At 44.6% G+C, this 7,972-nt stretch overlaps 1 non-coding gene across 1 annotated transcript; it reads right to left on the bottom strand.

Moving 5' to 3' along the window:
• Window positions 1-4,945: 4,945 nt before the first annotated feature.
• trnaa-ugc (transfer RNA alanine (anticodon UGC)) lies at window positions 4,946-5,017 on the bottom strand. Its single transcript has one exon. It is a non-coding gene; the product is annotated as a tRNA-Ala (tRNA).
• Window positions 5,018-7,972: the final 2,955 nt, after the last annotated feature.

Below are 7,972 nucleotides of genomic sequence, written 5' to 3'. Positions count from 1 at the left end.
TACAAACATCTGTTATGCACGGCTGTAAATCAGAATGTGATCTGTGATACAATGTTCTCTCTGACAGGTGAAAGGCCCTGATCCCTGGTCTGTGCTGATTCTCTGACAGTTTACTGGGTAAAGGCCCTGATCCCTGGTCTGTGTTGATTCTCTGATAGTTTACTGGGTAAAGGCCCTGATCCCTGGTCTGTGCTGATTCTCTGATAGTTTAGTGGGATTCATTCTGTATCTGTCAGTCTCTGGTACAGTGTGTGAGTGTGGGATTCATTCTTTATCTGTCAGTCTCTGGTACAGTGTGTGAGTGTGTGATTCATTCTGTATCTGTCAGTCTCTGGTACAGTGTGTGAGTGAGGGATTCATTCTGTATCTCTCAGTCTCTGGTACAGTGTGTGAGTGTGGGATTCATTCTGTATCTGTCAGTCTCTGGTACAGTGTGTGAGTGTGGGATTCATTCTTTATCTGTCAGTCTCTGGTACAGTGTGTGAGTGTGTGATTCATTCTGTATCTGTCAGTCTCTGGTACAGTGTGTGAGTGAGGGATTCATTCTGTATCTCTCAGTCTCTGGTACAGTGTGTGAGTGTGGGATTCATTCTGTATCTGTCAGTCTCTGGTACAGTGTGTGAACTTGGGATTGATTCTGTATCTTGTCAGCATTGTGTGTGAGAGTTTGTGATTCATTCTTTATATGCAGTCTCTCATACTGTGTGTTAGTGTGGGATTCTTTCGGTATCTGTCAGTCTCTGGTACTCCGTGTGAGTGTGGGACTCATTCTTTATATACAGTCCCCATGACTGTATGTGGGAGTTGAATTCATCCTAAATATGCAGTTACTCATACTGCATGTTAGTGTGGGATTCATACTGTACCTATCAGTCCCTGGTACTTGATGAGAGTGTGGGATTAACTCTGTGTCTGTCAGTCTCTAGTACTGTATGTGAGTTTGGGATTCCTTCTGTATCTGTGAGTGTTGGATTCATTCTGTGTCTGTGTGTCTCTGGTACTGTATCTGAATGTGAGTTTCATTCTGTATCTGTACGTAATTATTCTCTCAGATTACATTATTGCGTTCAATACTTTAGCTTTAATATCTTAATGTTTGAAGAGTTTTACTCCTTATTTAATTTGTAAATATGGACGAACTTTAGGATTTAATGTTGGAGGTTTTAATCAGATAATTTGTGTGCTTTTTGGACTACTATTAAATCTGAGTACTATTGTGGATGATAATGAATCTTTCAAACTGATAAGGTGACATTTTTGAATTGGTTTGTAATGTGTAGATCAGTCTGTAGAAATGGAATTGATACTGTATCTTTCAGTCTAATATTGTATGAGATTTTTGGACTGGTATATAATGTGTACCTCAGTCTGCACTAATAGAATTGATACTCTATCTTTAAATTTCATTCTGCGAGTGCATTCTGAACTGGTATCTAATTTGCTTCTCAGGTTTACTATCTTTCAGTATTTCTCAATCGATACTGTACGTGAGGTTTGGATTTGTAGCAAATGGTACACTTTTTGAATGGATATTGCATGTATTAAAGTCATGTGTGAGAGAGTTCTGGGCTAGTATTCAATTGGAATCTCAGGTACATTATTGGGATTCATTCTGTCCCTTTCAATCGGGTACCATGTGTGATTTCTCTCTGGTATTTAATTCGTAGCTATGTTGCCCTATTGTGAGATTGACACAGTGCCTTTCAATCTGAGAGTGTGATTTTGGACTGGGATTTTTGTATCTACCTGTCAGCGGGACAGAGTTAGGGGCAAATGGAACAGTGTCTGCCTCACCCGCTCTGTTTGAATGTTGGATTGAAATTGTGTCTCTGGAACTTGGGATCAGTGTGGGACTGACTACTTCTGCTGTCTGAGACTGTGGAACTGATGACCTGTCTGTGTCTCTGTGCTCTGTGGGTGATAATGTACCTCCTGTGTGTGAGAAGGAGCTGGCTGCACTCCTCCTTGTGCCTCGGGTGGAGGAAACATCACATTCATTCTGGATCATTCAAGGATTCGCCTGTGGAAAGAAAATGATCTGTTGTAACTCAAGAAATGGTGAGGTTGAAAATGGAAAAGTGATCAGTTTAATATCTCTAATGATCATTTTGAATATCCACAAATGAAAACCAGTGATACAAACAGTGTCAGTGTCTGACTCCACTGCAGCACTCAGCTTCTGCACACCAGGTGTGTTGGGCTATTTTACAACAATTTAGTGACATCCAGACACAACCCAACCCCTGCACTGATCCATGAATGGGACTACCCGATGGGGCAGGGACCTTTGTACAGGTCAGGTTTCTCATCCCCTCTCCCATGGGACTAACCGTTCAACCGAAACTAAACAGCCGCTGTTTAAATTGTGTCCTTCACACTTCTCACCTGATGCCTGCAATAGATGCTCTTTGTATAACTCCCCACATCCTTACTGTCCGGCTCTGTTTCCACTCTTCACTGTCCAATAACAATAAACAGGGTGAGACTGGAACTAAACCAGGACCATTCACTCCTGGTTTGGGGAGTGAAAGCAGCAATGGTTTTAATAGCAGGTTCTTCCCATTCTCTCTCCCTTCCCCTGGACACACCCTGTCCACACCCAGCCCGAGAATGACCTCTCCCTTCCCCCCTCTCACTCCATGTTCCGGGACCAGTTCCTGATCCACTCCGCCTCTTACAAACAGCCCCCGGACTCCCCCTGCCCTTCCCCCGGACTCAATGCCGATCTCTGAGCCCATCTGCGGACACGGTCCCGGAGCGATGAGCTGCTGTAATGAGGCTGCTCTTTGCTCCCTTCCCCCGGGGGCCGTGATCTCTCCATTCCCGCCTGTCTGAGCAAAGGAAGTGGGTCTGGGGGAAAGGTCAGAGGGAATGGGCTCCACAGGCAGTGCAGGAACAGGCACCAGAATGGGAAACAGATGGGATTCCACCAGTGCCTAACGCTGGAATCCAGACTGACTTTACAATCTCCAACTATTAAACTCGAGGTTTCCATCCCTGCTGTTTCTCTCGGGCTCTTTTGATGGGAAAGAGTCTTTCAGAGATAAAGTGAGCGGCTGTGGAATGAACCAATGGGTTCTGTTCATTCTTGGCTCCCTTACTGATAAAGTAACGTTTGACTCCGAAACTGGAGGGAGGATTCCTCAAACCAATCCTGGAGAAACGGGGGAGGAAAGTGGGAGTCGGTGTATTTGCTGGGACCGTGTAGGATTAATATCAGGCAGCAACAGTCCCAGTTTATTTCAATCGGAGTGAAACTCTCGGTCACTGAGAGTAACACAGAACGGCCCTGAGCTGCAAGATTGCAGAGGGGACAACATGCAAGAGAGGGTTAAATGTGTGACACTGTCCCTGAGAGTGGGATTAATAATGTGTCTGTCTCTGAAATAATATCAGTGAGAGATGAGACTGCATCTTCTGTCACTCCATCTTGGAATAGAAATTGGAATGGAATATTTTCCAATTTGTTACTCTGTGTAAACAGGACATTACAGGTCAGTTTCTCTCTCTCTTTTGTGCAGCATATGAAGTTGAGATACTGTTACTGAGAGTGATACAGAGACACTGATAGGAAGTGTAATTCTGATACTGTGCCTGTCTGTTTTTATATCTCTCTAGCGCTGTAAATGAAGGTGGAATATTGTTACTGAGTGTGAAACGAACATACTGATGGGAAGTGTGAGACTGATACTGTGTCTGTTTGTCTCTCTGTCTGTCTGTCTTTCTCTCTCCCTAGTGCTGTACAAGGAGGCGGGATACTGTTACTGAGCGTAATATAGACACACTGATAGAAAGGGAAAGACTGATTCTGTGTCTGTGAACAGACCTCCGGTGCTATTGGTGAGACGGTCACTGTCCCTTTTACTGTCTATCAACCGGTCTGACGGGGCATTCATCATTCGCCAGTCCTGTTAGGAAAGGTGGAGAGAAACCGTCTGTCACTGTTGAATTTATTCAGTAAGTAGTCGTGTCTGGGTGTTGAGAATGGGATGGAGAGGACACCAGTTACTATTATCTGACAGTCAGTCAGTTTAGGAGGAGAGAGAAACACAGAGAGACTGGAGGAGCCCAGAGCGGATAATTTGTATTTTCATCTTAACCAAACATATCACTGTGTGCGGACAATATAATAATGTAAAAGGAGGAGGACAAGGTGAGGCCCAGACAGCATTGAATCTCATTTCACTATAGACGGACGCAGGACTTGTCCCAGTTGAGGGTTTTGTGTTTAAAGATCACTTCACTAAAAACACCTTGACGATCTGGGGTTACAGACGGACATGACGGGCAGGAAAAGACCAGTTGGTTCATCAATCCTGCCCCACATGCCTGGAGCATTGTGACTGGACACTTCCTACACACACCACCAGCCCCACCCACCGGGAACATGGAATCTCCTGGGAGCGGTTACAAACCAGAAAAAAAACAGAAAAAAGGCGGAGAGAGAGTCAGCACCCACCGCACCAGAGAGAGTCAGCACCCACCGCACCAGAGTCAGCACCCACCGCACCGGAGAGAGTCAGCACCCACCGCACCAGAGAGGGTCAGCACCCACCGCACCAGAGAGGGTCAGCACCCACCGCACCAGAGAGGGTCAGCACCCACCGCACCAGCCAGGAATACATTCCAGATGCTCACTCCTCTCTGGGAAAAGAAGAAGCTCCCAACATCCAGACGATTCTTCCCTCTTTGTGGTCGGAACGCCGGTCCGCTGCTTCCCCCCAATCTGTGAAACTGGAAATAATCTTTCACTGGGCAAGCTGTTCAACCATGAGATGGGAGCCATTCAACCATCGTGGGCGCTCTCCCATTGAATGATATTCTGTGCGGAGCGTTCGGTTTTTCGCGAGGTGAAGAAACTCTTGTCTCTCCTTGTGTGTAAATGTGAGGCGAGTCTCAGATGATATTCTCACAGTTGAATCCAAAATGTGAAATGTAACTTGTTTGGAGATGCCGGGGATTGAACCCGGGACCTCATACATGCAAAGCATGCGCTCTTCCACTGAGCTACATCCCCACGGGGCAAAAGGAACCTGAGAAATAAACAAGCAGACACTTTAGAAGTGAAGCCGTGAGCTTTCTGCTCCGTCTCTCCAGGACATCGAGATGCCCAGCGGTCCCGCGTGTTCACAATGTTCAACCTCTGCTTCAGTTCACGGGGTTTCTGCTCCTCTTTACTTTGAACTTTCCAAAAAAAAGTCTGTGGAAATAAAAAAAACCCAATCGCTAATGGTCAGTGACAAGACTGAAATCCAACCTCTGAATCATAAAGTGAGATGGAAGAATGACAGAGCGTCAAACAGGAACAAGAGCTGGGACTGCTCGCTCGATATTGCACCGTCACACATTCCCCTCAGTCGGCGGCTGCTTTGAGTTGAGCTGTTGAGGGGACCGTGAGATGAAGTCCCGCTCCGGGACAATTTAATGCTTGTGGAGCCTCAGAAGTTGGAACTCGCTGAGCTCAAAAAGCGTCATTCAACTTTCCGTGGGTAATTCTGGTGAAAAAATACAGGGAATTGAACCCAGGACCTGAACACATGCGAAACATGCGCTCGACCACTGAACTAAATCCCCAGATTACAGAAACCTCCAACCAAGGAAAGAAAAACTGATTATCCTCATTTTATGAGGCCACCCGTGGTGGGTGTGCACTCCGCTCACTGCATTTTACTGGAGAAATAATCAATTTATATTATGTAACTATCCCCCACTCACTGCATTTTAATGGGGAAATAATCAATTTATATTATGTAACTATCCCCCACTCTGCATTTTACTGGAGAAATAATCAATTTATATTGTGTAACTATCCCCCACCAGGTTTTAGCTGTTGTCAGAAATAGTCCCTTCGTGGTCGCCAATTGTAGAATTTAAACCACTATTTTCAGGATTATAATCTAATCCAATCTAAGGACTGGTTCCTGACAACAACAAGATCACCACTGGTGCTGGTATTACGGTTAAAGGCAAAACCGATTTATTAATCACATCACAATTCGTGCAAAAAGGTGATACTTAACAAAGAGAAATAGTGAGTGTTCCTTGAAACCTCAGGAGTGTCCCTCCAAGTGACTACGGTGCGGTCTCTCTCTCTCTCTCTCTCTATCCCTCCAAGTGACTACGGTGCGTTCTCTCTCTCTCTCTCTCTCTCTATCCCTCCAAGTGACTACGGTGCGGTCTCTCTCTCTCTCTCTCTATCCCTCCAAGTGACTACGGTGCGGTCTCTCTCTCTCTCTCTCTATCCCTCCAAGTGACTACGGTGCGGTCTCTCTCTCTCTCTCTCTTGCTGTGATCTGTTGACTGAAAAGTTCTCTTCTTCCTTGCCAGAATCTTGTTCGCCTTCCTCAGCTTTTGAGGTCTCTACTTCTTCCCTTTTTCAGTTTGTGAGCAGTTCACTCTCACATCCACATCTCTCAGCCTGACCATTATTCATGTCTCTCAACCTTCAGAAGTTACATTCCAAGCAAAACTCCTGGTCCCATCCGTGCTTTGTTGTTACAGACTTAACAGAACCTTATTTAGAGTTTACATTGCCAGCCTTCACAGAACCGTTTGTATAAACAGACTTCTGCTCACGAGCTTGTGGAGGCTCGAGATAGAGAGGCCTGAGCCTGAGTGACTCCTTGATTTAATGAACCTTCAGTCCCTTTATCTACATGTCTTTTAGACATTATGCTATTACAGCACATTCCTCCCTTAGGTCTGTTAATTCCCACTTTACTGTTGTCAGCATCCTTTTAGTTTCAACTGCAAACTTGACTATAATAACCATCATGCATCCTTCTCGGCCCACCAGCACTTTCTTATTGAACACACGTTACATGTTTCATTCTATATTAATACACAGTACAGTTTACATTTATAGATACATAGATTCACAGTACATTTTGTTCTACTTCTACTATTGATTATAATTATACTAAATTCTATCTGTTAATGGGTTAATCCTTACACGTTGTTCTTCCTGACTCTAAACACCAGAGTTCAGTCCTGGATGTGATTAACTGCAGAATCCAACCCCTGCAGTCACTTGTGAATTCGCTGGTGTCTCAGCACGTGTGATGACTGAGTGAATCCCTTCCCACACACGGAGCAGGTGAACAGTCTCTCCACTGTTGTGGGAAAATCACCACTCGGAGTCAGACTTAAAGATTCAACATGCAGTTTATTGGACAAAGCTTTGGGAGAAGAGCTTGACACTCCGCAGTGTACGCAGTCACCTTCTCAACTTTGAAATGGTCGTTGAGCTTCTTTTATACATTACAAGTACAGACATTTAGCAGCTATTACATTATTAGCCTTGCTTAGTGACACATTCGCCAATTAGGCCCCCACAGCAACAATTGACCTCCAATCACATTAAAACAACTGTTATCAACTTAAGACAGTCTGGTCTTTGTCTCTTCAGTCTGGTTCTGTGGTTTTTATCAGTTCATTGTGCTCAGTCAGCATTTTTTAATGTCTTTTCACAGGGTCCATCTTGTTTAGCAGAGTCCATTTTGTTTAGAAGTACATTAATTTGTTAATCATCATTTGTTATGTTTAAGCTTTAATTATGGGTAGTCTGGTTCGCACAAGGCACATTTCAGTGTGGTCTCGGGACAGTGACCGCAGCCACACACACACTAGTCGCCAAAAAGGTCATTTTTATCTTTAACCCAACAGCTTAAATTTTACTTTAACACCACAAAGTGCGTGAGTTGATGTGTCAGCAGTTCATTTCTGCTTTTAAAGCTCTTCTCAAAGTTACTGCATTAAAAAGTCACTCAATAGTGTGAACAAGTTGATGTCTCAGAAGGTGGGATGAATTTGTGAATCCCTTCCCACACATGGAGCAGGTGAACAGTCTCTCCCCAGTGTCAGTGTGTTGGTGTTTCAGATCATTTGTTTTAAAGCCCTTCTCACAGTCAGAACATTTCAGAGGTCTCTTATCAGTGTGAACTCGCTGGTGTCTCAGCAGGTGTGATGACCG

This window comes from Heptranchias perlo, unplaced genomic scaffold (genome assembly GCF_035084215.1).
Source record: "Heptranchias perlo isolate sHepPer1 unplaced genomic scaffold, sHepPer1.hap1 HAP1_SCAFFOLD_240, whole genome shotgun sequence".
NCBI lineage: Eukaryota > Metazoa > Chordata > Chondrichthyes > Hexanchiformes > Hexanchidae > Heptranchias > Heptranchias perlo.
This window is presented reverse-complemented; position numbering and strand designations above follow the sequence as displayed.